The 26,084-nt window shown below is 42.0% G+C and overlaps 1 protein-coding gene across 20 annotated transcripts in view; it reads right to left on the bottom strand.

The window, feature by feature from the left end:
* The window catches only part of BBX (BBX high mobility group box domain containing), a 145,636-nt gene that overhangs the window by 104,379 nt on the left and 15,173 nt on the right, over positions 1-26,084 (bottom strand). For 6 of the 20 annotated variants that reach the window (XM_055801280.1, XM_055801285.1, XM_055801283.1 and 3 more), the window contains exon 3: positions 6,627-6,710. The exons of 10 other annotated variants lie outside the window; for them this stretch is intronic. The gene's annotated coding sequence lies outside the window, so the exon portion shown is untranslated. Of the gene's footprint in view, positions 1-6,626; positions 6,711-9,339; positions 9,605-24,035; positions 24,125-26,084 lie in introns of all 20 variants that reach the window. 4 more of the 20 variants (XM_055801287.1, XM_055801288.1, XM_055801290.1 and 1 more) reach the window with 2 other exon arrangements.

Below are 26,084 nucleotides of genomic sequence, written 5' to 3'. Positions count from 1 at the left end.
TTGTCCCGCTGTTACAAAAAAGTTGCACATACTTTTTGTATTATGTATTACACACATACACACACACACAGACATATGCGTTTATGCGTGTATGTATCTATACATACTTTTTTGCAGGTACATACAAGATAGAAAACAAGCAGCATGTAGTAAACTGGTTTGCAAAGTAGCCATGAAGAAGAAAAATAGTGGCAGACTGGAATAAAAAGATGAGAAACTGCAAAACACCACAGCCACTCTTAAAAACACAGCCTGTCTTTGTGCACTGAAATTAAAATGTGAGGCTCCTTCGGGAGCTTCTACTACTTCTTAAAATGCACATCAGCCAAAACATGGCTGTAATTAGTCAGTGCTGCAAATATTTGGGTTGATAAACCTTTTATCAAAAGGGAGTGTATTATATTGATCAGGCTTTTATCACCCCAAAAGACAGCCATAATTTGTCTTTCCTAAAGGTCTTGCCACAGACTACCTGAGAACTTTGGTTAGGTGCCCCCCCACACCAAAATGTTTCCCAAAGGGAGGATATTACACTAATCTTCCAGAGATGGCACAATTTTCCAGAACTATTTCCAGGCATAATTCAAGGAGGCTGACCATCTTAAAACGCATTACTGACCAAAGCCTATGCATCGCAAAACACCCTTTCCCCCCCTTTTTTTTTTTTTCTTAAACTCAGCAGAATCAGCTAACAGTATCAACCAACTGAGGATACCTTTCTGTAAGGGCCCTGCCCTCCTATCATCCCTCAGCTTGCTGACCTCCAGGACAAGCTGAAATATCTCTCTCAGAACTGCCACGGGCAAAGGATTTATCTGCTTATATGTACATTTGCCAACCCATCCTGCAGGAAACTTAAATCAGAAGCAACAGTGTAAATTGCTGATAATACTTGAAATACATTCACTTATTCTGCAAGCTCCGCCGGAAAGCACCTCTTTTCCCTCTGCCTAACCACCACCTCACCAAGGCAATTTGGATTCCTTGTCTTGCTAGAGCTCCACCAGCAAGCAGATGTCCACACCTGCAGCCAGCATCTCCAGGTGGAGATTCAGAATTCACAGAGCAGCGACTCCAAGTCGGATATTCAGTGAAAGCCCAGCACCCGATTCAGAAAGCCTCTACATCATCACAGCCTTATCCCTGTGATCATTCTGAACAAACCACGAACACCACCACAGATGGGAAGGCCTCAGCTGGGTCATTAGAATATGTCACAGTGTTTTTCAAATGGGATCTGGCTATTACTGCAGCCTTCAAGGGAGAGGAAACAGCTTAAATCTAATAACTCGTTATTGGCCCTGACTAACAAGAACGTGCCTCTGGAGCCAGCTCCCCCGACACGGGGAGGAGGTACTGCTGCTGCCAGAGTTTGTCAATGCACACAAGCCCACATAGAATCTGCCTGCCGTTTCACCAAAGAAACTTGCAGGTGTTTACACACCTGACTGCTACTTCTCAGTTATTCCATAAGACTAACAAGCTTCAAGGGGCACCATTGGTTACACAAAGAAAGTAATTTAGCCAAGCCTGGAACACTTACAGCTACGTTACTGTCATTTTGAACTTTTTTAAAAAAAACACCATACATTGTCATAGCCAGCTGGGAACAGGAAAACTCAGTTAAATTATTTTCACTTCTCTTGCAGACAGTTTCACTTTTGAATTAGTTTGGGAAACAAATATTTTGCTTTAACATCTGCATGAAGATATCCCTTTAATCGGAAAGTATTTAAACTTCCAGTATCTGAAAAAACACTTCACTGTACAGTCGTGATCTAACAGATAAATGGGGAGGGATCCACTTTGAGTAGCTTTACTCTGCAGTGGATCCTGCTCATCTTTACTTGAAATGTGCAAGTTTTTCTGGTAGCATCTTTTGGGACTGCTTTTGAATAAAAGTCAGTTCCCTGTGAAGCATTAGCCCTCATGACAAGAATATGTCCTGCCATACTCAAGTTTCACGTCTGAAAGAGGTCAAATGCTGCCAGCGTTTCAACTCAGGTTAGCTGGCCACCACGGAAGACTATGTCCCGACACAGGACACCACAGCACCTTCCTGCACCAGCCCCCCACAGCTGTGACAGCACTTCCCAGGAAGGCTCTCCCAGTAACATCCTGGATGGAAATCTGTGGAGAATGCCGCTGCCATTACACCATGTCCGTGTGGAGGGTGGACACAATGCTGTTAGAAGGTGCTGCAGAGGCAGTAACTCCCAGTCCTCACCAGCAGAAGCTGTGTACTTACAGAACTGTGGTCATGGCCCAGCTGCATCAGCTCTCAAGGTGTTAGGTCACTTCTATTTTGCTGTCATTTGCCTAACAAAGAAAGCATTATTCTTGTGATTTACTCTCATTAATCAGCTTCTTCATTAACAGCAAGATGACGAAGACTTATTTTTCCCTCCAAAAGAAAGTCACAACCAAACAAAACTATTGATATTTTTAATTTATTTTTTTTTAAAATGCTTGCGATTCTAGGTGGTTCTTTCAACCCTTCTGGCTTTATAAAAAAAGCCAACTGAATTTTATGCTGTGCAAGCTTGATAGAAAACTTATTTAAAAGCTCCTTTCTCATCCTGGAACTGCCATTCCTTTTGTTCCTCTCCCACAAATTTAAGTTTTATTTTGTATAAAGTTTTCATTGGACAGTATCTTTTTGTAGCTTAAGGTACTCTCAAATATTACTCAAAAATCTGAAGAGTCAGTGTGCCACATTTTGCTAGGGGCTTTCAGTTTACTTTGGTAGGGCAAGGCAACGAGTAGAGATGATGTTTTCAATCTTAACTCTACTATTGGAACAACTTCCAAGCAAAGCAAACATTGATCCTTTAATCCCTTGTCAAAATCGACTAGCATAGATTCCTGTACTTGCACGGAGTCTCACAGAGGGTAACAAAACCCTGAACAAATGCACAGGTCTACACTAGCAAATCTCAAAATAGGATCTTTATCTTGGGATGTAACATTCGACTACCCTAGCCAAAGCACAGCCCCAGGGAATTAATGCAGAAATAGTTGTTGCTGCTTTTTGCCAGCACCTAACACATAAAAGCTTCAAAAACCACTAACAAAAGCTTCCTGAACTCCACAAATCACACACAAGCAACAATCACCCTGCTATTTAAAAAACAAACAAAAAATATTGAAGTACCGGCCTTCCACCGGAGGAAAAGCTGCTTGTCTTCTTGAGATATTCCACCACCCATCAAAATCCCAAGAGTAACCAATTTACAGCACCAACTCCAGACTTAAAAATTTAACCAGCACCTTGAACCTGTAGTAAACTGGTATTACGCATGCAGATGGAGCTATCTTGCTAAAATCACCTATCACCACACTGACTGAAAGTCCCTTGCAACTCTTCCATAACAGCCTGACTCGTAGCATGCTATGCTGGGTCACGCAAAGGAAAGCTATGCAAGGAGCACCTACTTCAGAAAGGATCACAGGAGAAAGATAAAAGCAACATCACAATTAAGACATGTTATCTTCAGCATCAGTAACTAACTGATGCTATCTGCACTGGAAACTATCCAAACTGCAAAATCGTGTTTAAAAGATGCATATAAGTCCCCAGTAGAAAAAATATTGACAGTAGTGGTCTATTTCTGGAGATACCAACTTCTTCTCTTGCATTTTACTTAGCCTGCTCTTAAGGCTCTAGCTTGACAAGCAGCAAGATAGCATAAGCCAGCTCTGAAGCCAGAAGCAGTCCTGTCCCCTGCCGTGCTTCTATTCCCCACAATCCTGGACCCCTTTTTTGGGGCAACAGAGCGTTCAGTTCTCCAGTGTGATCCATGACATAACATGACCCACCCAATGGTGGTCAGCTCTCTCTCTAGTGGACAGAACGAGTTAAGGTAATAAAACCCATCAGTCCCCCAGTCCAGTTCATTACACAACTGCAAGAACACCAGCACAGCCCCATGGGGTAGGGCACAAGTGTCTGAGGCTGGGACTGCTTCTTTTAGTGACAGTGCTGTCATTTAAACATGGTGCGTCACTGTTACCTCTGCCAAGCAAGCCTTATACACTTGTCAGGGAGCTGTACTTCGAATAATGCATTCTATCTACTACGCTGATGGTGAGGTGAGCGTTACACATGTAATGAACTGAAGGTGAAGACAGGCTCCGGGAGACATACCCTTCACTCTGCTCTTCATGCCTACAAATGCAGAGCACTTTATTAACACCCTTGTGACCTCTCCAACAAGGAAGGATCCAACGTGCAGACAGAGCTTCCCATTCCTCCTTCACTGCACTATGAAATAAATTAACAAATTTCCACAAGTTAACAGAAGCCCAGGTTGTCAAAATAAGACAGAGAAGTAGCAAATGCTTTGACCCTAGCTGTCAGCAAGGCTGCAAATCAGTTACAAGCACAACATTTAGAGCCACTGGTAGGAACACTTGACTCTGCCAACACAGGTTGGATCTTTTTACAGCAGCCTCCTATCAATCAGAATGAAAATTTTGAAAATAAGTACAAGATGAGTAAAACAGCACAGAAGTCCAGCAGATGTTGGGCTTGATGCTTAACATCATGCCTGTGTTCTCAGTGTTGCAGAGTTTCTGTACTGGTAGAATGCAAGTAAAAAGGTAGTAACTTTGGCAAGTAAGAGTTGAGTACTTGGGCCCACATGTGAAATATATTTGCATCTACAGGATAAGCACACTTCCCATGCATTTCTTGTGGAAAGGTTAGCATTTAGAATTATCTTTAGAACCAACACACTGAGGCAAATGAGTATGCATCATCTTTCTAACATATTCATACAAACAGTACATAAGATGTCTTTACCCATGGTTTTATCCCTCAGAAAAATGACATAACCCAGGGTTAATTCCCTGAGCACAAGTCTATATCAAGAAGTAGATTTAGCAACAATGAATTTACAAACTGCATGGAGGCAAAACTATGCAGTGTAGTATACCCAGCATCTGCAACCAAATACAAAAGATGCAGGACCATACATGACTGGAAGTTTTATTATTACTTCCTATACAACACTTCCACCACTAGCCCAGTGGAGGCCACAAACTGGACAATAAAAGTGGTTTGTTGTTTTTCTTTTGACCTTATACATTTATCTACAAAGCTGTTCAATTACAAGCAGTAAATGTGGCTCAGTAATACAACACATTCTTAAGAAAATACACTCCTACCTGCCCCGCAACTGAAAACAGCGGTGCTGATTTCCACCAAGAAAAAAAGGAAAGCCAGTCACTCCCAAAACCAAACCCCAGTTTCTAGTTTACTGTACCTCTCTCATCTTCTAAGAAAGCGATCAAACTTTGAAATCAAAGTTTCCCCAGAACGGCTTTCAGCACAGCTACTGGGGAACCTCACTGTAAAGCAAGTATCCCCCACTCCCACAACTAATCAAAGACTGTATTTGTTCCGCTTTATAGCAGAACTAATAAATTCAGCTCAGCATCATTGAAAACAGCTACCCAAAGTGTGCACTCTGGTCTGGATCACAAGCAATTCTGGTCAGGCCTCAGAGCCTGGGGTATATCACATCTCCCATGATCCTGAACCAGGTCCTTGATTTCTTCCTACTGTCCCTTGCCACCTGGGGAGTAGCTCAGACCTGTGGCAGTGCCCTGTAGCTGTGGCTGCAGCATCCAGCACTTGGCTGGCCCAGCACAGCAACACATTCTGAGTGGCTTCTGATGAAAAGTCCTCTGTAAAACCACTTAGGGCACCCCAGTCGGAATGAACAAAGTTGTTCCATTAATGTCCCATTAATTTGACTGTTAACAGGCAGTAATGAGAAGGCAGCAAAAGAAGGATAGAATATGAAGTAAGCAGCAACCTGCCACCAGTTATGGATTAATGATTTTAGAGTTCCATTAAAAGGTATACAGAGAATGATGCTCACCTGTTAAAAAAGCTGAAAGTTAGTTAATGAACCTGTGGCATTTACACTCTTCACTCCATAAAGAAAAATAATTTAAAAAAAAAAACACAACCTAAAATTTGCAACAACCTAAGAAGGTATGTTCCTGTACAAGTTGCCCATTTGTTGCAACTAAGATATTGTTCCAAACAATCTGCTTTTTCTCAGCCAGCGTGGCTTCCATCCTGAGGGATGCTTGGCAACTGTAAAAGTATTTTTTCCCCCTTTTTGTTTTTCCTGTCTATAATTTTGTTTCCACAAATTATAAAATCATGTCATTCCCTCATAAACAACACATTATTATAGATACACAGTTATGACTAAATCAGTATAAAGTCTCTTTCTGGTATTATTTAATCTATCTAAAAGTTCTGAAACCACCTATCTTAGTGTTTTTTCTGTCATAAATTGTTTGGAGTAAATGCTACCTTTATCATCTGTCCTTTTGGCTGTATTTCTGTCATACCTATCTACAATTTTCAATGAAAGAAAAACGAGTTTACACACTGTAAACTTTCATTGACTACAGTTCTTTGCTACAGCAAAATCCATCATTTCCTGAGTATACTCCATTACAGCATTAGTAGGAGCAAAAGCATCTGATCAGAGAGCGTAACAATGTAATTGCTCATTTCTTGTTACTGAGCCTGGGCAGCTTGTGGCTCTTGGTTCCACGTCCAACAACTCCCCGGACCTACGCGATGTAGAACCGGCACTCACCTCCTTCGCCTTCCACGGTCACAGAGCTGGCACAGAAATGTTTTCGGTGCAGCAGTCTACCATTCTGCCTACAGCTCTGGTTCGCTGCAACAGAACAAAATCACCATGATACCGCTTTTCCAGCTTGGCGTGTTCGCCTGTCAGAAAAAGAGCCTGCAGCCACCCATAAAAATTAACTCCAGACCGTTGAAAATAACTCTTTCAGGGGAGGAGTAACAGCGTTTCGAGGAAAACGAGAAGCAGGAAGCTGATCTCAGCGGCGCGGGGAGCACGGCCGGGGCGGAGCGGAGGCGCGGCGCGAGGGAAAGTGGAGCAAAGCCCCGCACCGCGCGCCGGGCCGGGCAGCGGGACCGGCCGCCGCAGCGCGGCCATCGCACGGCAGCGCGCACACAGCCGCGCGGCGCAACGCTGCCCGCCCGCACGGGCGCCCAGTGCGCGCCCCGACGTCAGCGGCCGTGGCGCCCCGCGCAGCAGCCCGCCCCGCGCAGCAGCCCGCCCCGCGCAGCAGCCCGCCCCCCCGGCTCCCCGTGCCCCGCGATGCCTCCCCGCTCCACGGGCCGGGCCGGGCCAGGGCCGAGCCCGCTGGCACGCGTGAGCCGGGCTGGAAAGGCACGTTCCTGCAGGAGGGGGCCAACGCTCCTGGCTCGCGCAGCTGGAGGAAAGTCTTACTGCCTGTTAAAAACAACAGATGGTGGTGGTATCTTCTACAGGATTGAACTGCCATGTTTTGTGTGTAACTAACTTCTTTTGATGAAGTTATACAAAAGAACGGGAAAAAAAAACCCCACAACCACAAAACGGGGTGCGGGGATTCTTTAGGCACACAGCTTCAAGACCTGCAGGCTTTTCAGGCTCAAATCCAAACAGCCACCAAATGGGGTTTAACCTGGTAAGAGCACCTCCCACTCCGTACAAACCTCCTCCCCCCAAGGCCCCCCTTCCCGGGAGGGCCGATTCTGCTCTGGCAAGCAGAGTCTGTGCCCCGGCCTGCCCTCCTGGCCTCCGCGAGAGCTGGGCTGCATCTGCCGCTTGCTGTGCTGTCCCCGCGTTCCTCAGGAGTGAGGTTTGTTTGTACCATTAGGATGGCATTACAAAAATGCACGTAAAACAGAATGATACGTAACATTCGAGATAAATATAAGCTTAGAATGTGAAGTGTCCAGGTAAAGGCAAAAAGATACAAGGCAAAGTGGACTGACTGCCATGGGAGCCCTCAGCCATTCTTTCTTTCAAAAGGAGAATTAAAACCTTTAAGGGGAAAGAGCATATCAATGGATCTTCCTGACACTCACACTGCCAGGATCAGAACTCCACCTCTCTGCCAAAAGCAGACAATCCCTATCCATTTATGGTTTTCCTAAATGAGACCCTGGAGATAAAAATGGACAGTATTCCTACTCAGACACTTGTCTTGCTCTCTTTCAAGCCTGAATGTTTTGCCTCACTAGCTCTGCACAGCAAGATCTGCAGGTATTTTGCACTGGTGGGTACAGAGGGGACACAAGACCAGACCAAACTAAACCAGAACAGTAAATCAATTTAACTCAAGTTCTTACTCTTTGAAAATCCTTTCGGATGTCCTCTACACTGGTACTGACAGAAGGGAAAAGAGAAGCAAGGTGGCCAACCAGTTTTAACTTTATCACTTCTTTCATGTATTTTCTCTTGTCCGCTCAATATAGGAACCTATAGCATGTCTTTAACTCACACGTGGGAGATTCCATTCCAGAAGATTATGAAACCCAGCAGTTTTTAACAAAGTTCAAAATGACTCCTTTGAAATTCACTGTGCCTTGTTCACTTTTTGCCACTGTTTCAAAGCACATCCTGTGCTCAGCCTGCAGTCAAACCCAGGCTGAGCTGAGACACAGGGAGACCTCTCGCCCTACCTCTGCAGAGCCCGATGGCCTTCACTTCCAAAAGTGGACAGACAGACCCATGCCTTCATCTTCAGCCTTCCCAGCTCACAGCCTACCTTTGGTGACTGCAGCTACACTTAACTTCTCGGTTTGCAAGTTTAATGGAGATGGAGACATACATCCGTATCTACAGCTACTCTGATGGAGTAGTCAGCTGACTGAATGGATGCAAAGCCTCATTGCAGCCTATCTGCAGGTGCTGCAGCAACATCAGCAGTGCCACAAGGAGACCAAAGGCAGCCTAAATCTCAGCATGCAGGCTAGGCCAGACAGCATATAAGCAGCAACATGCCAGACCCCATCCACCTTAACGTCAATGCCATTTCTGCACTACAGCCGGTGTAGTTTGGCAGCTTTATCCTTTTCGTTCATATACTGAGACACTCTAGTTTCACTCCCAGGAGAACTTACTCATTCTTTTTGGGGAAACTATCAGCACTGAAGTGACATACAGCTGCTTCCTTACCAACAAAACATATAGTTTAAAGCCAGAACTATATCAGAACTAGGAATGTCATTCATACACTCAGCTGAACAGATTTAGTGAATATTAAAACCAAGAATCCACAAAACCTGCATGGGATATTGTGCTGGTGCTGCTGTGTGGACCAGCAGCAGTCAAGGTTAAAATACAGGTAAGAGCTCAACTTAAGAGAAACAGCAAATAATCACAAACCTTTTCTAATATAAATACTGCTGGATAAATGAGTCCACCACACCAGAGAGAAATGAGCTGACAAGCACACCTCCAATCCCAGGATAATTCTGTGCATTTCAGAGAAGCTGTTTCCTACCTGCTTTCTAGAAGAGAGATTCTACAGCGCTGAGTACTGGCTTTCCCCTGCTATTCAAACTGATACTCGAGTTTTGAAAGGGCATTTCTCATTTCTCACAAATACCAGCCAGGTATACTGTTGCTACAGCGTTCTAGCCTCCTTCCTCCTTTCTACTTCTTCAGTTCAAGTACGTATGTACACCAGTCACAGTAGTTCATTAGATAAAGAGCAGCAAACTCTGGCACGCTTGACGTGACAGCCAAGGACAATTCATTCCAGAAACCTAGAAAACACCAGAAGCACTTTAAAAAAACCAAGAGTATTCTTAGCAAATAAAAATCATTAACCAGTTTATGAGGTTGACGTACAAATCACTTAAGGTCCATCCTTAACATCTGCAATGCACATCTAACAACAAAGGCACATCTTTAACTTCAGTCTATCTTGACTTAGTAACGACCTAAAACATTCTCATACATGTTTTTAAATAACTTGCTATTACTTATTTTGCAAACAATTTTATAAGTGTTCTGAAAGACCCTCCTCTATCAGTCCACTTCAGTCTTACTATTGAAAAGGCTTCATCCTTAAGATAAAACAGGTCGTACAAGGAAAACTGGAGAGACACCAGTTAAAGTACTGCATTGTTTTCAGTACAAAAAGCTCCATTTCTTTAACCTTGCCTTTCTACGCAAGCAACTTCCCTGAGAAACTAGAGTAGCATCTACTTGTACTTCAAGTAATTACTCTCTGCTTCTTTGCCTCTTCTAAGTTTCCTTGACTGAGGTCATCAAAATAACAAGTACATCTTCAAATCAAAGTTTATCATTTGTACGATTTCAGGGGCAGGACCGTGAAAGTCCTTCTTAGGCAACCACTGTTCTCAAAGTGAAACAGCTTGTACTTAACGCTACCAAACAGTTAGATTTCTGTCACTCTCTTTGCTGGCTAGTGTTATTACCCTGCCCAGAGGTCTCCAATTTCCGTATAGATACAGTGTTCAATCAGCAGTTTTTACACTGCTGGCATTACTTCCTATGGGTCTCCAGAAGTAACTAAGAAGATCAGCCCATTGTTGGTAGGCTTACATTCATTCTTCAGGCATCTATAGGACATTTTTTTAGTGTTTTTAAAGTAATAATAATAAAAAAAAATGTTGAAAACCCACTACTTTAAGTTGTGTCAGCTTTTTTCTTGCAGGGAAAAAAACATGGTCATGAACAGGGATCATCTAACGTATAATCATCCTTTAGCTACTAGACAAGATAAAAACCCACCTCTGAAAGAAGGCATGAAGTAGGAAGGAGCAAGCACCTACAGGTGTATGCACTCCTGCACTTCAAACTCATTCACATACACTTAGAAGTCCAGGCACTTTCAATCAAGTAGTTGTTCTGCACTGTTTTAACATTAACTTGAAATTTTTGTATTGCTTAAACTACAGTTGTCAAAATTCATCTATACATGACTATTTCTGACCTCTCATCTCTTATATTGAAGGCAAATGGAGATTAGGTACCAAATTGTCTCTATATTTATCTAAAATAAGCCAACCTGGAGACAGTCTGATCACAAATTTACTCACTCCATCAGTATTACCTATCTTCTCCTGAACTGACATGACATGACGACTTTTCCTGGCTTGTTAGTCTGGTAGTTTATGAGCATTAAAATTTGTTTGAAAGTGACCAAGATGAGGAAAACCTGGTGAAAGAAGATACAAAGGGAAAAAGTAACACTGATGAATCTTGCATGGCTGAAAGCTTTCTCCTGCTAACCAGCAAGGAAATGTTAACAGCAAACAGTCAAGGAAACATTCTGAGAGGACATTTAAAATGGTCCAAAACTTAACCTGGAAGTGACTGTCAGTGAAGACATCCGAACAATTCCCCAATCAAATCTGCAGTACCAGTCTACTAGTGTAATCTTGCCTCCTGCAAAATGCACAAAAGAACTGTGCTCACGTATACATACCGAGTTTGCAGCAATGTCAATAAATTATCATCTCCAGTGAAGCTCCGTATTTTATTCCTATCCCACAAAGAAATAAAATATTAATCACTAAATCTAAACAAAGTCACTACTCGGCTCAAAATGGATACAATCTCCCAATCCAACGCTTATATAACTCTGCAATACCACACAGTTAATACAACACTGAAAAAGATAAATTCAATCATAAAACATTCCAGGAAACACCATCAACAATTTGTGTATTCAGAAATCGCAGAATCATCATTTTAATGATTCCTCGATCTCAGCACTTCTTAGAGGTTGGATCAAATGTTTTCATATATGCACATGTACACACAAAAGCCTTCTGAGCTATGTAGTATTAACTGCATACAAGCAGCTGCAGATTTCCACCACCAGAAAGCCACTGCCCCGCTACCTACTACACACACCCACACATCGCAAGTGTCAGAACAACTTCAGGTACAAATGTCATACATAAATAACACATAAAATACCCAAGCCAAAAATCCTACCACAAGCAGCATGCTGTCCCTTCTTAGCCCTCCCCCACACTGTTATCCTGAGAAGTTAAATCCCAGCTCTCCTCTGCTATAGGTGGAAGGCATTCAGATACTACATACAATGCGGCAGAATAAAATCCTAACACCTTTGCCCCCTCTTTAGCTTTATTACCAGAACAAGACAGTGGCAAGTTTAGAGATGCAGAAGTTACTTCTCACAACGTGCAGATCATACATTGCATGTAGCACAACCCCCCCCCTGCACACACACATTTCCAATATCAGCATTTATTAAAATTAGGAGGATTTTGTCTGATTTTTGCTTTAAGAACAACAAGAGCTGTTCTCCATGAGATTAAAATGCAAAACAGACTTTTAAAAAGAAAACTGCATTAGTATAATCTTCTTTATTTTCTAGTTCTATCAGAAACAATTTATTAGAAAGACACGTTTCTGGTTTTTCTAACAACCCAGTTTTCTTCCTAGAGGTACTGCTGCAATATTCTGTAAGCATATTCTTAAAAGAGATGCGAAGGTTCAAAGAGCAGTTGCAAAGAAAGCTATTTCACTCTGCTAATTTGCATCAAGTTTTATGGTTCCTATCCTCCCTCCTAAATGGAAAACTGTGATAAAACATCAAGCTCAATTAGAAACAGCCACTACACACAACTATTTATCTAAATGATTTCCTTTAGAGTATGCATAATTGTTTTTACAGAATCCTTCAGTGTTTAGGCCAACAGTGTCACCTTCTCTTCAGAAAAAAAAATAAAATTCCTCCAGCTTCACATGTCATTCACCAAGTACTGAATTCAAAACTTGACACATACAAAAATAAATCTTTCAAATTTCATTTGTCTTAATGAAGTGCTGGACAACCACTATGGCAGCCTGAGTTCTGCACTCAGGATACACTTGTGATTTTTTCAAGTTACAGTATTAGCTTGCACATTAGAAAGCCCAAGTTCAGCACTTATCTGAATATTAATTATTAAGATAGTAATCAAGTGCAACGTAAGACTTTAGCACCAGAACTAGAGCTTAGATTTTTGGAACTTGGTCCCACCAGTTATCATGTTTGTCAAAATCCTGAAGTTTAGCTCTGTTTTAGAGTGTAATCTCCGATTCGTTCCTTTTAGATTTAAGGGCCAAAAGCCTGACAAGATTTCTGTAGGCACTGGAAGAAGCTGGGGAACAAAGTAGGCAAGATATAGAAAACAGGCAAGTGACTTGAAGTGTTTTGTCCACATCTGTGGACAGCTGACAACTGTGCCAGCCCCGGTAGGAGTGGAGATCAGTCTCTGTGGCAGCATCAAGCGAGAGAGGGAGTGAGCACAGAGAGGTCAGGTCCCTACAGGTGGGCTGCCATCCCATTCTTGGCACATCCAGGTTTTACTTCCCTCCTTAAACATGCTTTCTGGAAAAGTGAATAGTTTTCGTTCAGTTTAACTTAAGAACAAACCCAGACTGACCTTTCGCTGTGCTTACAGTGGTTTAAGCTATAGCTGCTCTCCCACCTCTGCAGGCTCCCCTCCCGCCCTCACTCGCTGGCAGAGGGGTCGCGGTAGCCCACCCTCCCTGCCGCAGGGGTACACCAGCACACACCGGGGCTCTGGCAGCAGCTGGGCCTGGCACAGCCACCCCCGGGAAGCAGGGCTGCTAGGAGGGTGGCTGGGCCCAGCCAAGGCCATTGCAGCCATCAGCAAGGACAGAGGACTCCTCCCTGGGAATGTGAGAGGGGTGGGTTATGCCAGCAAGAAAGCTCTGTGTAAATACAGTACCCAACATGCAAATCCAGCAAATAAAGTAAATTTTCCACCCTCCCCATGGATTTATGAGATGTCACCCAACCTTTAGCTGTTCTTTTGTTTTACCAACAACTAATTCCTCTGAATGATTGCAAACAAAATTAAACTCAAGGTGCTTCTGCAAAACCATTAATTAGCCTTGGCTAATTGCAAACTCACTTTAAAAAAAAAAAAACACCTTATCATTTCATCTTCAGTAATAAGTGTTGCTCAGGGTTTCATACACCAGAGCAAAACATTCGCCATAATGTCCTGTGATGCTGTCCACTCTTAGCCAAAAACCTGATGCCAAAGCCAGATGTGTGAATCAGTGGCTATGACATGGTTTTCTCTAAGAGTTTCTCTATGTTTTGTCAGCATACTATCCAGAACTAAATGAGTCATTTTTCTCATTCAATAATAATAATTAAAAAAATGATGTTTTTTGTTCTCTGGTCTGTGGTTTTCTCCCCAGTGTGTGTGTGGGACTGTAAAGCTAAAAAAAGTTTCTATTATGCAACACTTCACTAGAAAAGAACACAAAACAGATTACCAACATTCAAAATTCACATTTTACTTCAAACATGAACAGCCCCCCAAAACCCCCCGAACCAAACTTTTTTGTTTTTAATATTCTAGGTTCAGCCACCAAAAGTCAATGCTCTATGCAAAGTACTGATTGATGCACATATAAATACAGCAAGCCTCTTCATTAAGGAAACTCATATGGGTTTCTTGCATTGAAGTCTGAAACACATCTGTGGGACACCACAGAAGAGGGCGGGTCTGTTCCTGCCACTCCAGCACAAATGCAAGGCACAGATCCCAACCTACATGTTAGCTACCTGCCTGTATAAATATAAACACAGTAACAGCATTAATATATTGGCCCTTCTGTAATATACGAGCAGCTTTTTTGGGGGGTTTGTTTTGTTTCTAATTGACAGGAAGAAGAAGTTTAGGATAGGTCACCTGTTACCAAAGGATGCAATGCTTTATAGATCAAAACTGTCCTCGGTCTATGCAGAAGAGCAACAAACATGCCAGATGTAACAACACTGGCTCACCAGTAACACAAGGTTCACAGTAACAGCTATTTACGTGAAAACCTCACTCTGAAATGCGGCAGCTGCAGGGCTGACCCACTGCTACTTTTGCTACCAATGCATTTTGAACTGCCACAGAAAGGTACAATGGCCCATGGGAGACAGTAAAACTTCCAGCTGCTGCTGTTGAACTTTAGACAAGTCATTAGTTGCACCCCTGTGTCTCTCACCGAGCCAACCACCACTGCTGCTCTCTGGGACCCTGGCTGGTACAGCCCAGGAGGAGGAAGAAAAGCACAAGCAACGGCCAGCTTTGGTGCTGGGAAGTCCTGAGAAAGGGCAAGTGCACTCCTCTAGACGCAAGAGGCTGCTGTAACAACCAACCTGGAGAAGTTCAACATCTTCTCCAACAATCACTTTTTGTCAAAGCAACTCAACTACTATAATTTTATCTTCTGACTTGGGTGTAGATGTGGGTTGTGAACTTAACTGCATCACTGCGTACCCCAAAGCAGTATATAAACCACACAGACATAATAATTCCCTGTCAATGGGCACTTAATTTAAGTCTTCAGCACACTAAACGCTGTATTGATTTTTTTTTTCCCCAAATTCTACTTTTTTTGTAAGACAGTGGAGGAAGGATGGGGAAGAATGTTAAAAATGGCCTTGAAGGACTGTGCTGGTACAAGAGCACAAGGTTCGGTACAGTAGTCGGAGCATTAACTAGTCAGTCATCACATTTGCAGTTTCCTTTAATTTGGACTTACCTGCCTTGCTTGAAGTCACTAGAAGACCAGTTTGATCTATTTAAGCAATAGATACTAAATAGATACTAAATCAACTGTCACACACCAAATACTTTAGATAAACACAGGTAACTTGGCCTCAGTGCTGACTTACTTCTCTATTCCATATACATTCCCAAGGACTCTAGTTTTCAATTACGGCTTCTTTAAGGAAAGGCAAAGGAGCAGGGCAAAAATTCCACCCTGAGAACCAAAGGCAATACACTCATCCTCCCCTGCCTCCCCCACTCCTACAAAACCCATGAACTAGCCCTTTAATAAACAGAACTTTTCCCCAACTGGTTTTCACTTTCAACAACAAAACTTAAGTATCAAAATAAATACCAAGTTAATTGAATAATAACTTCCCAAGAGAAAGTACTGTTTTCAACATCCAGTGCTATAAAAGAAATCCATAAACAGGATTTGCAACCTGCTAGTGTAGGAAGAGTTATTACTGCGGACTAATCAGATTTTGCATCTTGAAGGAATGTCCAAGACGTGCCCTCATGGCATACAGCACCAACTGTCAGTGACTGACCCCAAAGACTCCAGATGGTTTCAGCAGCCCTACGCTCCTAACACACAGAAACCTGATTCAAACCAACTAATTGAGTACAAGGACTCCAACTACAGCAGGCCAGCCCAGCTCTGCATGAGCTAATTTGCCCTTAACTCAATGCAAGTTAAATTAGTGTGCACAGAGCTCCATGCTATCACTGCCAAACCACTTCTGATGCTTGTTCTACCCTACTGAAAGCACACTCAGATAATACAAAACACAGCAGTCTACAACGTAGACATACCCTTGAGGTTTTAGATTATGCCAGATTTTATTAATAGGTTGCATTTTTAAATGCTATTGCAACAAGGTGCTTCTAAAAAGTTGGTAGTAAAAAAATCTTTCTGTTTTTCTTTTACACCTGCAGGCTGCACAGACAACTCTCTAGATCTCAAAAGCCCTCAAATCCAGCTGCAGATCAGACTTGGGAGGGATGCAGAAAACACTTACTTTTGTTAGTAAACAGGCAGTATATATTTGCCTATTTGTCTGGCTGGACTCTTTAATTAAGTTGGGCATTTACCAGCAGCCAGTGATGCCCTGCGTTCCCAGGGAGGTCATGGAAAAGAGAAAGCACTCAGCACCTCCGTAGGGGATCTGGTGGATGGGGCAACTCCAATTGTCCCTGAATTAACTAGAATCAACAGAATTAGTTGAGACATTTAAGACAGGGTTTGGCAGATAGGAAGGGAAGACCCTGGGTTTCCTGGAAGAAATTTACATTGGAGAGGCACATGTCCTCTGCAGTCCCCTTCACCACCTCCCACCTCTATTTCCTCTAGTAATATTGGGATCAATTTGGAGTTATACAGCAAATGCCATCAACTGCCAAACTACTCAGTAATCTTTACTAGGCCCTCCCAGTCCACTGTAATAATTTTAAGTACACCACAAAGCAGAAATCTCCCATGATCATTTATTTATCATTGCTGAGAAACACCACCCACTGTCCACCATTCCCTGGAAAGCCACCACTCTGCCCAGTAAGACACTTCACTACACACTTGGGAGCCTTTTTCTATATTGACTCTGTGGCCAAATTAAAGCAAGTTGCTTGCACTACTCTTTCTACCCCTGGTATGATCATGATCACTGACCTTTTATGCATAAAGAAACTTAAGAATCAAACTTCACCACTGCGTGGTTCAAAATACTGTAGCAAGGTAGCAAACTCTGCAAGCCACATTAAGTGTAGTTCCTGTATGCTGTAAGCACGTGGACCTTAAAGAACACATTTGAACACAGGTATCTTGGCGATATATGATCTCCCATCTTAAAGTTTAAAACTTATTTCTTTCATCATAATTACATAGAGGTATGTGGGGTTTTTTTGAGTATTTCAAGTCAATGTAAGTGACCCGTTGCTTCTGAGTTACAGTGGGCACAAGGCGTCTATCTCACTCGCACGACTGAAAATTTCAAACAGAAGAATGACAGATATAGCTAAGTTTGTTTCAGCAAGCACCAACTGCTTAATCATTCACACCGATGGTCATTTAAATACTGACAGTCAGTCCAATGCTATTGGTACACAACCATGTAAATCATGCTCAAATCATGCATAAACCAGATTTCAGCTGTGTACTCATCAAATGCTGAGCCCTTGCTTAATTATTTACTTTCCTAATCATGACTTTAGGATGTTGATGTAAGAACTAAAATTCTTCTCACATTAGAGGCAAGTGAAAAGTGTAACCACTGGAAATCACAGAATTTTTACTTTGAAATTGTAAGTATCATGTGACTGCATCCACCCATATTATGTAGGTCAGCCCCAACAACAAAGATTTTCCTAAATTTCACGCATTCCTGCAAACAGGAGTATAAAAAGAAATTTTTTTTATACTTCTGAAAGGTATACAATTTCTTTTTTTTATACTTCTGAAGTTCCCGTATTTTGGCAAGACAATGGTATATGCTGCTACTTTATGGCAGCTGCTGAAAACACAAATCTCTACATCCTGTCAACCCTGTCAGCAAAACAAGGCAGAGGTATTTTGCTGGATGATGCACACTAGTGCAACAGGTCTGTATGTCACTACAGAATTGGTTTTAAATGTTCGTAAGTTGCTTCTATTGCTGCTAGAAAACGAAACACCGCTATTTCATATGTAGGCATTGAAGAATTTTCACTCAATTACCTCACGTGGCTATTCCAGACATCCCCGTCACAAATACTTACATTCTTTTTCTACAGCATAACGAAAAGCAATTGACACTAAATGGGATGGGAAAACTGAAATTTCATGTAAGAGTTGACTTATTTTTACTCTTAATATCCGTCTACTGGTTAAGAAAGCTACCTATTCACAATTTCACCTTAAGTCTTACTGAATTGCATTGTCTGTTCACATAAACAGGGTTGTCCAAATTCCTGAAGATACTTGGCTAATACACTGATCCATCCTCTCATTCAAAAAAATAAAAACAGACATTTACTGATCTAAAATAAAATCTCTTAACACAAATCAAGAGCTTCACAAGTCTCAAAAGCAACACTTGTGGTCCACTGAATCAGGACCAACCACTTTATCTTACTACTGTTTTGTCTGCTGTTACTTCTGCCAACTAAAACCCTAGTCCACAGATTTCTTCTAAGGTAGGCCCAAGAGATTTTACAAAAATGAGAGACTTCGAACTCGAAGTGCAAGGCTAAGCAAGCATGAACATGTAACAACAGGTCTCAAATCATGCCTTTGATGAGACATCCTTGATGATCCCCCTTGCTCTTCTGCAGTGCTTTACCTCCTGATGACGCGATGTTTCAGGAGAGCGCTGACCATCAGCAGGTAAGTGGGAACAAAAGCAAGAAAGTGAAACAAGAGCTTCAACAGCCTCAAGGAAGATCAGGGTGTTGGGAAGAGAAAGAAATAAATTTCAGCCTCGTGCTCTATATACTAGCCAATACCATGTCCCTAGTTATGATGAGCTGTTTTGATTACTTCCAATAATCCCCAAACTTGGATACTTTTAATGCCATTTTGAGTCTTCAGCATTTCCAAAGAAAAACATCCCTACGGCCTCACTGCAGCAGCAGAGAGCTCCTTCACTTCCGCAGCCCCCCAGCCCCAGCTGCTGTGTCCCACCTCCCGATCAGCATTCCCGCAACATCAGGGGGAGTTTTCAAGTTAAGAGATGCTCGCTGCCAAGTCGTTAAACTGTGAACCTCATATGCTAGCAAGTCCCCGCGTGGCTTCATCCTTGCTCTCCATTCACAGCAAGGAGGCACATTACAAGCAAATTGCCACCACAAAGTGAAAATAAAGATCCCTTTTGTTGACAAAGTAAGAATGCTTGAAATTTCTCTTTTGAAGTACGACTCTTGAGGATAGAATCTCGTTCGTTGGCCTGAATTACTCAGAAGTCCAAGGAACACCTATACAAGGTAGGTTTTGGAAATTCTGGTCTAACTTGCTCATGATTTGAACATGTGCAACTAGCAAAATCAGTTTATTACTTTCACTTTCCTTCAGATCACAACTCCAGCATAGAACAGTTAGCTCCTGCCACCTTGTGGGACTCCATGGATTTCCCTGAAAGCTTGTTTCAGCAGCAAGCTAGCCAGTTAAAATAACATTCAGGAGTTACTTTCCTTCTGTTTCAACATGGTGAATGCTAAAATAAAGAGAGACATGTCTATGGAAAGGGTATGCTGTTCAGAGTATTTTTCTGGTTCATTATTCCTAGCTTTGTTTATATAGTTGAACTGCTGGATTTAATAATCTTACGGAGGGTTTTAAGTATTTAAGCACCTGTCAAGAATCCTAAATTTTGGAAGCTGATCCATCTAAGTTTAAAGTAACACTGTGATCAAATATTTGTCACTAGTAGTAAATTTCACATATTTGAAATAGATTCCATGTAGAAATAATACAAATTTAGGTTGACAATCCTTGCAGTCAGGTGCAATTTTGAAACCAAATAATTTCAGTCTTATAAGGGATTAAACATGTGCTTAACTTTTAATATGGTGATAACACATGCCCAGTTCTTCCAAAAGATCTCATTCTTCATGATTACTTTTTAACTGCAATTTGACTTTCTATTTTATGTTCCTCCTCATCCCCATCATACATGGCACTTAATGAGTGAAGTTCTCCAAAGAAGAATGACACAGTTCAACGGAAGAACTTTTTCTTCAACACAGTAACATGCAGCTGAAGATTCATGGATCTCTGTTCTCACGTCTTACATGTCTGTCTAGTCCCCTCAGACAGGTAACATGTCACACCTACTTTGTGGAGGTGCAAAAGACAACAGTAGCTGCAAATAAAAGAAGAGAGATTAGATGAGGTTCTCTTATTTAAGCAAAATTTCTGCTGCTCCAGATCTCTAAAATGAAAAAGCACAGAGGGTGCAGATGATGTGACTCCATGAACTGTACCAACAGCCTCAATGAACCTGCTCCTTTCTATTCTCCGAGCTAAGTGATTTGTTACAGATGCACAGAAATGCAAGAACTGCTAGGGAGCACTTCTTCCCCACCATCAACCAGAACTGCTTCACTGAACCTGGTGGAGATCTACCGTGCTGTGTACTCGATGCCAACTGTAGCAAACTTAACTCCTTGGAACCTCCTTCTGGTAAATGAAAACTTGTCAACAGACTCAAAACAGGAACAGCTCTTCCTGATCTCACAAGCAAGCCATCTCTAATAAAGGCCTTAGTAGCTCATAAATAAACTCAAGAACAATAATTACAGATCCACAGCCAAAGGAAATAACACAAGGAATGTCCTCTTTCATCCATAAGCAGAATGTATTTTTGCTAAACAGTGAACAATGACAAAATGGCAGGCAATGAATCAAGCTGGCACAGAAATTCTGTATTCTTGAATAAGAAGTTTTACAATCTCACAAGCTTCCCTGGCCACTTCATAAGTGGGGTTGTCTCCAATAGCTGTCCCGTTCCTCCCCTGCGTTATCTCCTCCTATATACTCCTGTAGTCCTCTAGCAGCCATACAGTTAACTTAGAAGCCAAAGTTCAGAGATGTCTGTGACAACTTCTGATCACACCTCAGCTCCAATACTGAGGAGACCTCCCAGACTGAGTTGTGCCTTCATCCTGATTGTCTGGAAGATACTAAACTGTTCCTCACCGTTGTTCTTGCCCATTTCCATCTCCACTACAGGAAACCCAGACAGACAAACAGGCAGGGAGCTCTAGAAGAGAAGCCTTCAATCTGGATGATCAGGGAATCACAACTGCAGGGCATACCCTGCCCAACATACAGCTAACACCTTGCAAGGACAGCCCACGTACCACTATGCTCTCACCTCACTCCGGGTATTGGGAATATAGGCATGGCCTCGTCACGAGCTGTTTGGTTCAGCCTTTTCCCTGTTCTGGTGCACCATGATGTTAAGTCAGTCTCACTGTAACTGCAGACATGTATCTAAAAGTAAGATTCTGGCTACAGAGAAAAAGAAATAGCATGCTCTAGCACCAGAACGGATGAAATCTAACACCTACTGCAGGCCTCACAAATACCGTAAAGCATGAGAGGAAAAAACTAGGACCCTACAAGAAATTCCACTTTGATGTGAGTCATACCCTGCCATATCCTCTAATTCCCATTTTATTTCTCTACTAGTCCTACATTCTGCAGTATTACCAATGCAGCCAGAAGGTCCCTGTGCTAACTTTCTGCTTGCCTACACTCCCACAGCAGTCCAGCTGCAGTACCAGGGAGCTGAGCTACTAACCTACTCTTCAGGATGGTTTGAAACCAGCGGCAGCACAGAGACTTCTCGTACCCTGACCAGAAGTCCTCTTCTTGGTGACTGCAACTTAGCTGGACCTGATAATCACAGAACTCCCAAGTAGCAGCAGACTGAAAAGTACCTGATGATTTTCAGTTCTTGCTGTTGCCCACAGCATTCTGAACACCAGCAGCAAAAACTGACCAGCATTATGAGCTGTGCTTGAAGTTGTGAGTTCTCCAAGGAGTCAGGAGCATCTGGTCAAGGAAGCATCATGGCATGGCTTCAGCCTGGTTCCCATCTGAAACACTACTCCCTAGCTGTCAAAGTAAGGTTTGTTTCACTTTTTCCTCAGAACATTTATTTTTCCTCAAAAACATTATTTGACTTCTGCAAACTTTTGTTGAGGGAACTTTCCAAGCCATTAGAATAAATTACTTTGTTCATGTATTAACTGGAGGAAGGCGTAATTTAAAAAATAACCAAGACCACTCCACTACTGGGCCACTTACCCCTTCTGTTTTTATTTTATCTACACCCACATTGACGTCCTTTTGCTGTCAACTGTTTAGCCTTACACTTTAAGGAGAGGGAAGTTCTGAATGTAACTGTCTCCATTTCTTGAGAAACACATTAAAAAAATCACTCCAGTTACAGAATTTACAAACTTCTGTATGTAACAAGTCTTATCAGATTTCCAAGAGGAACCTCACTGCTTCATAAACCAGAATCCACAATCAGATCCATCTTCACCAACTGTTTCATCGATGCCAAGCCACAACAGCTTACCCAGAACCATGCACGTGCCCAAGTATCTGTGCCAAAATGTCTCAGAGCAGGATCAGGTCCCTGTAAGATTAGCTGCATGTAGGGCTTCAATCCTGCCACTGCAGTAGCTCAGGGAGACTGCTATGACAGACACAACGCAGGACTGGGCCCTAAAATAATCCAAGTATATAAAGATCTTTGTCCTCTCCACAACTGAAGCACAATTCTGAAAAAGCAAGCAGGACCAGCACTCTTCAGGCCAAGTTCTTTAAGATCTACAGGCTGGGTCCCCATTTGTTGTTTTGTTGGTTTACTTAGAAATTGGTTTTCAGGTGTTTTTTTCCTTGAAGACAAATATTTTTATTCTAGTAACTCTTTTCCATCTCCCTCAGATGAAAATCCCACATGGCCCTTGTCTTAAAGATAAGACCAACACAGGAAAAAGTCGGTCCAAAAGAAGCAAGTTTGGCAGGATTTTAAAAAAAGGTCAACAGTTAAAAAAAACCCAAAAAACTGACAGTGCTGGTTGGAACTGTAGAGCAAGGATGGGGGATAACTCCCTTGGTATCTACAGATTTTTACCGATTATCTTCTTAGCTTTCTATCATTTTATTTCACGATATAGCACACAGATGGCTGGATTTTAAATCAGAAGGTGAACAAGGTATTAAGAATTTTCTATGAAATTGAGTTCTGGTATGCTCAAGACTGTGTACCAACTGAGAAAGTGGAACATGTTTAAAACCCCAGGCTGGCACAGAAGTCCACAGGTCTGAACAGTACTAGCCTAAGAAAAGAAAGCACAAGATCCATGGATTCTCAGTCTAAACTGCTTTAAAAGACAGTCATTAGGCTTCCTTGTTACTGACCTACTATGAAACCACAAGTTTAAATCTAGGACCTGAACTACAAAGCGCCCCACAAAACCCCACACTGCCACAATGCTGACTTCCTTCCAGACCACCTGTGCCGAACCTTAGAGCCAGCAGCTCAGGACAGAGAGCTGAACTGAACACTCTGAAATACATAAGTACAGATCAAGCCTGGCCTAAAAACCCCTTTTGAGGAGTAGGACATTTTAGCTCATGCCTGGAACCAGCATAAACACGTTTCTATCATTTTCACACATCTTGGACAACAAACAGAACACGCTTATGCATCCTTACAAAAGTCACTTTCAGACAAGTAAGAAGAACAAGAGCAATATTCATACTGCACTGAATTAAGAAGAGACCCTGGGTTGGAAGAACAAAACACCAGGTCCAAAAGCTCTGACCTACAAAGTTTATATTTCTATCATGCAGCACAAGCTCTTAAATGCAGAAGAGGAATTCTGAATTGAACTTGACCAACAGATTCAGTAAGTCCACAAATATTTAACCCGTAAGCCTCAAATCAATAGATGACAGTTCACCATCATTTTTTTCACATACCAACACAGAAAAGTAATATGTGCACATATATAGGGCAGATGTTGTAGCAACAAAGAGATAAGTAGTGTAACAAATTTAACAGTGAGGTAGAAACTTGCAGAAAGTTCAGGAGTTCTGTACTTGGCTCTGCCACCAACCATTTGCTCTTACCTGAACATCCCTGGGTCTACTCTGCTAACTGCAAAATGGGGGTGTTAACACTGGTTCTGAAATGTTTGTAAAATGTAGTTAGTTGATCCCTGTAAAAGTATATAATAGGAGAGCAAAGTGTTATTACACCCTAATAATGTGCTGTTTTAACAAAATATGTAACAAATGACACCACCACCTGTGTTCTACAGTACACACTCTAAAACTTTGTTTATATACCTGTTTAGAAAATGAATTGTTTTGGGACTCTGGTAGGATGAAATTTTAGAAGTCAACTTGAAGCCCATTTCTCCAAAGAAGCAGGCATCCCTTCTAGATCTTCCCCAACATGAAACAGAACTAAGCCTCAGTGTAGAATTTCCCCCAAGTATTGTACCACCACAATTAATGTAACTGTTATTTTACTCTATGAGTCAACACACAGTAATTAAAAAAATAGTAATAATTATATCTGGATAACTCTTCTCAACTTTCTGCCCTGCTACTCAGTATGAAGTTTTTCCACCAGAGATTGCACAACACTTTACAAAGGAAGAAGCCATCACCATCCCAAGTTTGTAAATGGAGAAAGAGAACGAAAGAGGAAGCAATCTGCCTGAGATCATGAAGCAAGTTAATGGTAAAAACTGCAGCACCAGCCAGCTGGTTTTTTTTTTCTCTGTTCCATCCGGCTCAATTTCCAGCCTTTACCAGAATCCTAGAAGGAAGTGCTAACCTTCCATTTGCTTGCTAAAATGTAAGTACAGAGTTGGAACATATTTTCACCCATCCCTCCAAATATATTTGAGTACCAGATACAGCACTGCAGTCTTACTTCTAGAAGTTCATTCAGTGATTGGGACACATTTTACTACAAACTCACTCCAGGATCACTCCTAGCACCACCAGGGTATAATTTATGCATTATCCTATGAGCTTGTCTACCTCAGAAAATAAGTTATTTCAGCTGTATCAGAACACAATCAGTACAAGTACTGTGGCACCAGGACACGAGTCTACATCTAGCAAGTGATTCATGTGAGTGCGCTTCAGTTCTACACCAGTTAATGTTACCGGCATACCTTGAATGGGAAAAGCCCCTAAATTTACAGAAATACAAGCACACCCTTGTGAAAGAGATTTTACTGCTTTTTTTTGGTCTCTGTAGCTGAAAAAAGTTGCAGTGGCATACTGTACCTTTATTCTAAGATTACTGCATCCATGCTTATACTTTCACTCACATTTGCACAACAGCAAAATTCACATCAATCACCAGTATCATTATATTGGTGAAATAGAGATGATCCCTAATGAATCCTCAATGAGATTCATGAACATTTTCTTACAAGTCAGAATTTATTTCCACTGAAGTCAATAGCAAAGTTCTTACTGAACTCAGCATGACAGTGATTACACCTAACGGGGCACAGCTCCCGGGTAACAACATAGCCCCTTTTTGGACAGGGGGTGGGCAAATGACACTACAGTTAGTTGCCCCTGTCACTTTTGAGGGTGTGAGAGGAGAAGTACCTGGGAAACTAACAGAATTTATTTTGCAGACAGTGAATAATACACATGCACCTTGCAAAGGATGAATATCCTGCACCTTACCTTATACAAATTTGGAGTGCTCAGGCTAAGATAGCGCACCTGCCTCTCCACTCCTCCTATGCTTGGCTAGAGCTGCCATGAAAGCAGACTGCTTGGCAGCAACATTACTTTGGTTCAGCACTAGCAGAAATGCTTCTGGTTGTGAAGATACGATTTTCTTGAAGTTCCCAAGTATAAAACTGTTCCAAGAAAAAGAGTGGCCTGTCATCTAAATATGGACTGTTGGTGGGATTATTTCACTAAGTCGATCCATCCCACCAACTCTCCAAAGCCAAGGGGAAAAAGGTGAGCTTTAATTGCAGAGACAGAACCCAACCCCTCCCCCATAAATAAAAAACAAAAAGAAGTGAGGGTGTCTCATTCTTCCGATCAAGTGTTAGTGATGTAGTTACAGCAATATTTTAAACACGCGCTGCTCCTAGCTGGTTTTGCCACAATCCCCGTGACCAACGCTGCCAA

The sequence above is a fragment of the Falco peregrinus genome, chromosome 4 (genome assembly GCF_023634155.1).
Source record: "Falco peregrinus isolate bFalPer1 chromosome 4, bFalPer1.pri, whole genome shotgun sequence".
Taxonomy (NCBI): Eukaryota; Metazoa; Chordata; class Aves; order Falconiformes; family Falconidae; genus Falco; species Falco peregrinus.
This window is presented reverse-complemented; position numbering and strand designations above follow the sequence as displayed.